Below are 9,904 nucleotides of genomic sequence, written 5' to 3'. Positions count from 1 at the left end.
CCTCTGTTCGGTCGACAAGGGACAGAAGGGGGCAGCTTTCCTCACACATACAGTGCAATGTACTGTAGTGTTCCCGTTCATTGAATTCGCAGTTCTGCATCAGACCTCTAACTCGTTTCCTTAGCTTGGATTTAAGCCACGAAGCAGGCTTCTGGTGTATAAACGTCTAGAGGAATCACAAACTATTTGAGAGGCCATCATCCCAGGGGGAACTGACAAAGTCTATCCCTAAACACCTAGCGCAGTCTCTCGAGAGACTGTCAAAAATCGCTTTCTCCGTTTCTCCGTGCAAGTAAGTGAAAACGCGGTCTCAACCCAGAGCCACTTGGCAGCAGCGGCACGTAAATACTGTTACTGCCACTGCTCGATACCGACGTTAGCCTACTATACCATGTTCAGCCACCGCTAGAAAATGTACGGCTCTAGTACCGGAGCAAACAACAGGAGGACCAACGTCGAACAGGCACACATATCAGACATGGAAAGCGACGAGGACGGGATTCGAACCCATGCGTGCAGAGCACAATGGATTAGTAGTCCATCGACTTGGCCACTCGGCCACCTCGTCGAAACTTGATGGGTAATGCGCTCCTGTCTAGTAAACAGGAGATCCTGGGTCCGAATCCCAGCGGTGCCTTCTTTGTTCTGTCTTCTCGAACAGAACTGGTCCTTACGGACAACCGCCTATGGCTGGACTTAATTAAATACAAGTATTCATTTCCTGTCTTTAAAGCGACTTGTTTTTCTTAAAATGGATGCAACTTGCAAAACATGAAATACAAACCTTGCTAATCAGCGCTAGCGGCAGGCAAAAAAAAAAGAAGTCAGCAATGTTTTTTTTCTTTAACCTTAACCCTGCTAATGGAGAAGAGTTAAACGACCGAGTCTATGCAGCTTAAACGGTGCGCACGTCGGGTTCTTAGCTGAAAGGTTGGTAAATCACGCTCACCCCAGTCCTTAATCTTTTAAAGAGGATACAAAATTGAACCTAGTCGCCACATCACATACATCCTGTTCAATGATAAAAAGGTAACATCTATCCTCGCTCCAGAGTAAATCTTACGTTGAGGGCATATTTTGTTTCACTTTACCATGAGTCGGGCTCTGCTGCACAGAGGAGAGAGCAGAGCAATGAGGTCACGGGGACAGGGGAGTCACACGCTGGCGTTTTGAATACGCGGAAGATCACTGAGGGATCCACAGTATGTGGACCCTCCGTGCGCCATCAGTCCACACTCCGGACTCTGAATCCTGCCATCCGAGTTAAGATCTCGGCGGAACCTGAGGCGCAGTTCCTTCTTAAAACATAATCTGGTGAGCATTTCTAGAATCGTACTTGTATAGATGCAGCCTTTAATGTGTTGCTAGGTTAAAATTGATGACTTCTTGTATTTCAGTAGGCAACTGCCCTCTTTATTTCGGATTGAATTTCTTTATTACAGGGGCGCTTTTATGAAGACAGAGTCATGTTCAGGTACTTTGCTTGATGGAGGAAGCTCATTTCGGACTCTGTGATCTGCTCACCTGGAAAGGTGTGCTGTACTACTACAAGAGAGAAGTAGAGTCTGGAAGAAGGGACAATTTTATGATGGTTTGGAAGATAATGTTTTTTTTTCTTATGCTGAAAATGAAAGGTAGTTGTTTCTATATGGACTCAGTCTTTGGAATTTGTATATATATATATTTCAGTGATCCCTCAGCCATTGCTTCTGTATTGTAATTCAATTTCTCTTTTAAAATTCCTTCCCCACTTCTAGGACATGCAGTTGCTGAACTCCACAATGGCTTCTATTGGAAAGTCTGTGACTGAGACCAAGTAAGTGTTCACTTTTTTATGAAACCATTATTTATTTTGGAGCAATGAGCAATTCTTATATAAATGCAATAAAATCATTATGCTCAAACTATGAGAGAGAATTTTAAGGATAATTTAAGAAATCAGTCTAAGCTTGTTTCTATACAAAGATGGTATTATTTATTTTCAAAGGAAACCCGCGAGGATTCCCCTGGTGTGCAAGATGTGCCTGAATACTTTTGATCAGCTTCCTGCTCACTTGAAGAGGGCATGTATGAAGCACGCCACGGCAGAAGAGATCAGGATGGCCTCTCAACAGGCGAGGGAGGACATGATGAATCACCTGAAGAACGGGGTCATCGTGGATTACCACAGAATAGAGATCGTGTCTGGTGAGGCAAACAGGATAGTGGTTGTAAGACTGCTAGAGTCCTTGGGCCTTTTTGTACATGGGAAGCCTGAAGACACATCGGCAAGGTGAGATATTTTTAATCTGTAAGGCTTCTGTAGTTTCTTTTTGAAATCATTGTTACAACATATTATGTAAAAGCATGTTGAAAAGAATCTACCTGCATTCCAGCGGCCCTGAGCAAGAGGCCGCTGTCCAGGAGGAAGAGATGCCAGAGGCTGCTCTAGAAACTGAAACAGAAACGGATAAGGAAGGGGAAGATGTGAGCTCTGAAGAACTCTATCAGCAGTAAGACTTTTTATTTTTCAGATGTATGTATTTTTTACTAAAATTCTAATTTGTCTTATAGGTATAAAATGTTTAAACCGGTGTTTTATATCTTTACAGGCCCTGAGTAGTTAAAAAGTATCAGCAGGCCGGAAGAGAGTGACCCAAGCTGGACTCTATAGAAAGCACTCCCTGGATGCTCCTCTCCTGATTGGATTCAAACAGTACCTTACCAAGGATCTGGGAGTGGCAAATTATTCTCAGGAGGTATTTATTTTTTAAAGGCATTAAAAATTAAGCAATGGTATCTTCATTGTAAATGTTTTTATTTCTTAGCTTAAAATTCACCCATGTGAAATGATGTCAGCCATAAACATCATGACTCTATATTTCCTACCTGAATCTATTCTACTTAAATTATTACATTATACACAATTTGAGTTCATTTTAAAAAGTAAAAGGTAATGAAAGGAATGCATTTTTATAAGAAAGATAATACCGATATGCATGTGATAATCTTCCTTATATCATGTAGTGCGTCATTTGGACACTTTGTGGGCTTGAAATACAAAGAAAATCATGTTCTATGGTACAAGATAAATACAAAACTTAAGCTTTTATTTTAATTAGATTTGTTTATAAAGCATAAGCAATCATGTATTACATCGCTTCTTGAATTAAATCTTTTGACAAGAGGTAAGACTTCTATTTTACATTTAAACCCATGTTTAGCTGTGTTTTTTAGATTTAACTGAACCAATTTCTGTGTGTGATAATGTCCTTGAATTCTGACAACATCACACTAAATTACATGATATAAAACAGCTAATGTTTCTAGAGATAAAGTTTCTGGGATGCTTCTAATTACTTTTTATTACCAGGGACAGTTTAATTCACCTTGTACAGTACTGAAAGACCAAGATGCTTTTTTTTAAAGTTATTTAACATTTTATAGAACTTTGTCTACTATGGCAACATGATGAGCTTGGTGAAACTTGGAAAAATACTGCTTGGCCACTTATCTTAAGATAAAGATAGGATAAAGGTTTATCTTTTGCACCTACCTGACCCCCAGGGAAGGCCAATGCTTTCTCAGTTGATGGTTCCCTACAGTAGACTGTACCTTATCTTCAAAGGTAATGTATATTGACCCAAATCAGTTTTGGAATCCAATCTACTGACGAGATGGAGCACATCCTTTTTTCAGGATTTTAGCATCATACGTTTGGTATATTTAGTCCCTAATGCTGAAAGAAATGATCATAGAACATTTGGACACTTTGTGGGCTTGAAATACAAAGAAAATCATGTTCTATGGTACAAGATACATGTGTCTGACAATGAGGAATGGGCCCCTGAGACAGTCATTTGCATGTTTCACAAACGATCGTATATTACTAGAGATTCTGTTTGGGATTCGAATGTGCATTCGGACAGCAATCCCTTTCAAGAAATGATATGTTCTGGATGAGGTCAAAGGTGATGAAACACTGTATTTAGGATGTGTTTGCAGTGATTGTGTGTCTCCTGCTTCAACGCAGTGAAATATAGATGTGCTCCTGTAATTCATTGGTACATGCCCAGGGCAGTAAGCAGTCTGAGGATTTATTTCCAGACGGCATAGAGCAGTGAAGCAGTGAAGTAGTGCAACACACTGGATCATTATATTATTAGAATCTATTCTACTTAAATTATTACATTATACACAATTTGAGTTCATTTTAAAAAGTAAAAGGTAATGAAAGGAATGCATTTTCATAAGAAAGATAATACCGATATGCATGTGATAATCTTCCTTATATCATGTAGTGCGTCATTTGGACACTTTGTGGGCTTGAAATACAAAGAAAATCATGTTCTATGGTACAAGATAAATACAAAACTTAAGCTTTTATTTTAATTAGGTTTGTTTATAAAGCATAAGCAATCATTTATTACATTAATATATATGAAAATAAAATTTTAGCATCATATTATTACATACAGGTCTCTAGCTTCAACACAGTGAGATATATATATATGCTCAGTGATTTATTGGTACATGCCCAGGGCAATAATCAAAATGAGGATTTATTTTCAGATGGGCTACAGGTAGTGTTGTGAAATTCTTCAACACACTGGAACGCAGATTTAGACCTCCTGCACTCTTACTCCTTAAAAACCAAAGAAATGAAGATATGTAGCAATCACATTGTAACAGGGGTGACAGTGACTTAATGCTTATACTAGTGGACTTCTGGTACCTTTAGGGTACGGTGTTCCCTGAAGGGCTCTCAAACCCCGCATTTCAGATGCCTAGCTGTATCGCCGATGTGTTGCACCTCAGAATCACTTTTAAACCTTACCTCTGGTATCTTTAATCCCTACTGCTCAACGCATGGTGAAAGTATTGCATAATTGTGTCTGAAAATGAGCAATGTGCACCTGAGAGACTCATTTGCCTGCTTCACAAATGATCATATTTGACTAGAGATTCTGTTTGGGATTCAGTTGTGCATTCTGACAGCAATCCCTTTCAAAAAACGATACATTCTGGATGAGGTCAAAGGTGCAGGAACACTGTTACTTGTTCCTTTATAACCCGGTTATTGATGTCATTAACAACATTAATCCCAAACAGAGCTGTTGGACTCCCTCCTCTGGCCGTTTTCCACCAGTTGATTATTTCATCAACCAATGCACTAATCAAGCTCCCAAGGCACTCTCTATACCCAGTAAACATAGGTCTAACCTCACCCAAGGAGAAAATCAGGTGCTCCAGTCTCTCCGCAACAGGGATGATATCGTCATCAAACCAGCGGACAAAGGAGGTGCTGTTGTGGTGTGGCGTAAGGATCTATATATCTTTGAAGCCTCTAGACAACTAACTGACACTTCTGCCTACCTCCCTCTCCAACAGGACCCTACCACTGACTACCAAAAGGAAGTGGTATCCACCATTTCCCTTCTTATCAGCAGTAACGAGCTCCCCCAGGAGGCGAACCGGCTCATCATGGAACATCCACAGGTATCTCAATTTTACCTCCTCCCCAAAATCCACAAACCGGACACCCCTGGACGCCCCATCGTATCAGCATGTAACTGTCCAACTACTTACATCTCAGCCTTTCTCGACAGCCTCATGAGACCGCTGGTTGAAGATCTTCCCTCATACATCAAAGACACCAACCACGCGCTCCAACTTTTCAATGATTTCCAATTTCAGGGTACCGAATGCCACATTTTTACCATGGACATCACATCTCTGTACACCGTCATTCCCCATAATGACGGCCTTACAGCCCTCAAGCACACGCTGGACAAACACACAGTGCTTGATCCACCCACCCACACCCTGGTACGCCTTGCAGAATTGGTCCTCACACTGAACGCATTCTCTTTCAATAATCTTTTTTACCAACAGGTCAGTGGAGTTGCCATGGGCACCAGAATGGGACCCAGCTATGCCAACATTTTTGTCGGCTGGGTAGAAGAACGCTTCTTCGCTTCCTACACTGGCTATGTCCCTGACCTCGGCTGGGTAGAAGAACGCTTCTTCGCTTCCTACACTGGCTATGTCCCTGACCTCTACAAGTGATATATTGATGACTGCGTCGGTGCCGCCACATGCTCCAGCGATCAGCTTGAGTTCTTCCTGCACCATTTAACCAACTTCCACCCGTCCCTCAAATATACGGTTAACATATCTTCCACCACTCTTCCGTTTCTAGACATCCACTTGTCTATCAACTACCCCCGACTGTCCACTTCAGTTTATTACAAACCCACGGATTCACACAGCTACCTCCTGTACAGCTCATTTCACCCCAACCATACTAAAAACTCTCTTCCTTTTTCACAGTTCCTTAGGTTACGATGACTATGCAGCGATGACATCGACTTCGAGAACCAAGCCCTCGAAATGTATTCATTTTTCATCAACAGAGGATACCCCAGCAGTGTGATTGACAGGGCCCTTGCCCCAGCCAAAAACACCCCCTGGACCATCAATCCGATCAGGAACTCCCGCCGTAATAACCACATTCCTTTGGTGCTTCCTTACCACCCTAACACACTTCCTATCCCCAGGACCATTAACCACAACTTTTCCATCCTACAGGATGATCCCTCCATTGGGGCCCTCTTTTCTGATCACCCTATCATCTCATATCGCCGACCACCTAATCTGCGTAACCTCCTTGTTCACAGCTCCCTTGACCGCCCTCAACAACCATCCACACCAGGCACTTTCCCTTGCAACAGAGCTCGTTGTATCACCTGCAAGTACACAGCCACCACCACAATCATTCAAGGCCCCTCAGGACAATTCCGGATCACCCAGATAGCATCTTGTACTTTCAGCAACCTCATTTACTGTATCTCTTGCAGTAAATGTCCAGCCATCTACATTGGAGAAACAGGAAGGAGACTCGGAGACCACTTCAGAGAACACGTCAGGGCTGTGAAGATTAAAGATCTCTCCAAGCCCATTGTTTCTCATTTCACCTCGACAACGACCACTCTAATCTCTCCGTCTTTGTTCTCAAAAACGTTTTTCCGAACTCATACATCAGAAAGACCACCGAAACTAAAATTATTCTTCAGCTAGGATCACACATTCTCCCTTCCCTTAATAACAGACTACTGTTCTTTTAAATTTTCTCCATTCATTGGAAGTTTCATTTCACACCTCTCTGCACCCATTCTGACTTCACACCTCTTGATTGGCCTCTCTTTCTGTCCCCTGCTCCCGCCTCTCACTCCTCCTCCCTCCCAACCTTTGTTCTCCCGCTACTTTACCTCTGCCTACTGCCCTGTCTCTCTCACACCTGAAGAAGGCTCCACGGCCGAAACGTTGTGTTCTCTTTCTTCTTTTTTTCAGCATGGAATAAACCTATTACTTGTTCCTTTGCAGCCTACGCATGCTGACGCAGCTACCCACCTGAACTACACTGTAGCTAGGATGTGTTTGCAGTTATTCTGTGTCTCTAGCTTCAACACAGTGATATATATATATATGCTCACTGATTTTTTGGTACATGCCCAGGGCAATAATCATTATGAGGATTTATTTCCAGATGTGCTAGGGGTAGTGTTGTGAAATACTTCAACACACGGGATCGCAGGTTTAAACCCCCTCCACTATTACTCCTTAAAAACCAACAAATGCAGATATGTAGCAATCATATTGTAGCAGACACTCATTTGCCTGTTTCACAAATGATCATATTTTACTAGAGATTCTGTTTGGGATACGGATGTGCATTCTGACAGCAATCTCTTTCAAAAAATGATTTTACCTTATCGCGGCTTTGCCCTCTTGCCTCTTTGGATAATATCTCCATCTTGTGGTCGTTGTTGGTAATGTCTTCTTATGCTCTTTTTTATTTCAATTCTCTATTAGTTGATTCTAGAATCTCTAGAATAGAGTTGAAAACATCAGTTTTATAGCAGACAATATGACATTATTTATAGTCCAATTAGAAATGTATTACCCTGTTTTTAACATAATAAGAAATTAAAACTAAGTTTGAAACACCAGGGAACATAAAAAATGATTTTTAGGAAAACCATGAGGTTCTCTGTGTCCGATGCCTGCAAGGGGAGAAAGCTAGAATCCTTTGATTTTTCAAAATTTGAAAATAAACATCATATAACAACAGCTTTCATTCCTAGGAGTGAAAAATAACCATTTTTGAAGACATATTAGTTTCTAAAACACTACAATAAAGTTAAAAACATCTGTTTTATATTACATTATTTTTTGTGAAATTAGTCATTTTTTGCACTATTTGTAATATAATTTCTAATTAAAAGTGTTTAAAATTAAGTTTGGAACAACAAGGAATACAAAAAAAAAAGATTTTTTGGAAAACCATGACGTCCTCTGTGCCCGATGCCTGCAAGGGGAGAAAGCTAGAATCCTACACAGGCTTCTGGAGCTCTGGCCTGGCTAAAGAGGCTGAATTTATCCCCTTCAAAGCTCCATGAAAAATGATCATTTAAAATTTGAAAAAAAACCCATCATATAACATCATACAGATGCAGCCATTCAAAATGCGCTATAAAAACCTGCGGTACAGTAACCTACCCACAAGCCACTGCAGGGCACCGGAGGGCACCGCGGTAAGTGATTGGCTGGCCAAAATGACCGACAGGGGCACTGGTGGTGTATTGGTTAGTAGTGAAAAGATTTAATCATTTAATGACTTTACTGTGCACATTTTAATCCGCTTAGTTTTGAATATTTATATGGATTTTACCACTAAAGGGAAATTTTAGTAGCTGAGCATAAAGAGAAGAGGAGCATAACACATCTGAAGGTCATAAACGATATTAATTTAGGAACATAAACATTACTGTATTACATAAACTGTACTGTGTGGCTGGTCTTGGTAGTTTAAAGAAAAAATACACACCAGTCTTCCATTTCTCCCTAAACATTTTAAGCATGAAAGTTTTATGAAACGGTACCCAAATATGCGATTGCTGTATAGAATGAATTTTAATTTTAAAAAATGATTTAACACGAACATTAAGCTGTTTACATCTTCCGCCTGAGAACAGTCACCCGTTGCTACCCAACGCAGAAACACAGCCACTAACTAGCAAAGAGAGGACATTAGCTAGCCAATATGATAAAGAAATAAATGATTATTTTGTTTATTTCTTTTGCAAAATTATTTGAACATTTCCATCGATTGTACAAGCACTTGGAAACTGTCCAATCCCTAGTTCATCTGGCATTTTACCGGTCTGGCGCCGGTCTGTGTTTTCTAAGATATAATGCCAGCGAACTCTTGTTTTTATGTCCACTATAACAGACAATCTCCTTTGCTTTTAACAGAGCGTTTAATAATTTCCTAAAATGAAAATGATTTACTTTATTTCCCTCACGGGATCAATAAAAGTATCTATCATCTGTCTAAACTATGGGACAGAATTCTGGTGTCACGGACGTCCAAAGGGACTAACTGTGGGGAGCAGGAGAGCGGAAAAAGACCCATATGCGTAGCGGCGAGACGGGAAAAAGGCCCGGGCTCATAGTGCAAAGAGTTCAGGAATGCCGTATAGAAACCTATGCCCTCAGGGAGCGGACGTGGGGCGCCCTGGTGCTAGGCGGGTCTCAGGACATCCGAACGTCAATGCTGATCCAGGACAGAGTGCAAGACCCGGGAATATATAGCCCAAGGGACAGAGAGGGACAGGAAGGACAGCAGACCGGAAACTAGGGACAGGACAGAGAAGGAGCGCCCTCAGGCTGCAGAGGGCGTGACATCTGGGGTCTCCCCATACCAGAGTTAATGGTAGGGCTTCAGAATGGTGATTGGCTGACACCATCTGACACCCCTCTGATTGGAGAAAAAAGACGTGCTGGTTTGCTATACATACTGTACCAGGAAGAGGATTTCTTTCTATTCGAAACGTGTATTTTAAGTTTAAGAAGTAAAAAC

At 41.2% G+C, this 9,904-nt stretch overlaps 1 non-coding gene across 1 annotated transcript; it reads right to left on the bottom strand.

Moving 5' to 3' along the window:
• Positions 1 to 486: 486 nt before the first annotated feature.
• trnas-acu (transfer RNA serine (anticodon ACU)) lies at positions 487 to 568 on the bottom strand. Its single transcript has one exon. It is a non-coding gene; the product is annotated as a tRNA-Ser (tRNA).
• Between the last annotated feature and the right edge of the window lie 9,336 nt (positions 569 to 9,904).

The sequence above is a fragment of the Lepisosteus oculatus genome, unplaced genomic scaffold (genome assembly GCF_040954835.1).
Source record: "Lepisosteus oculatus isolate fLepOcu1 unplaced genomic scaffold, fLepOcu1.hap2 HAP2_SCAFFOLD_63, whole genome shotgun sequence".
Classification (NCBI taxonomy): domain Eukaryota; kingdom Metazoa; phylum Chordata; class Actinopteri; order Semionotiformes; family Lepisosteidae; genus Lepisosteus; species Lepisosteus oculatus.
This window is presented reverse-complemented; position numbering and strand designations above follow the sequence as displayed.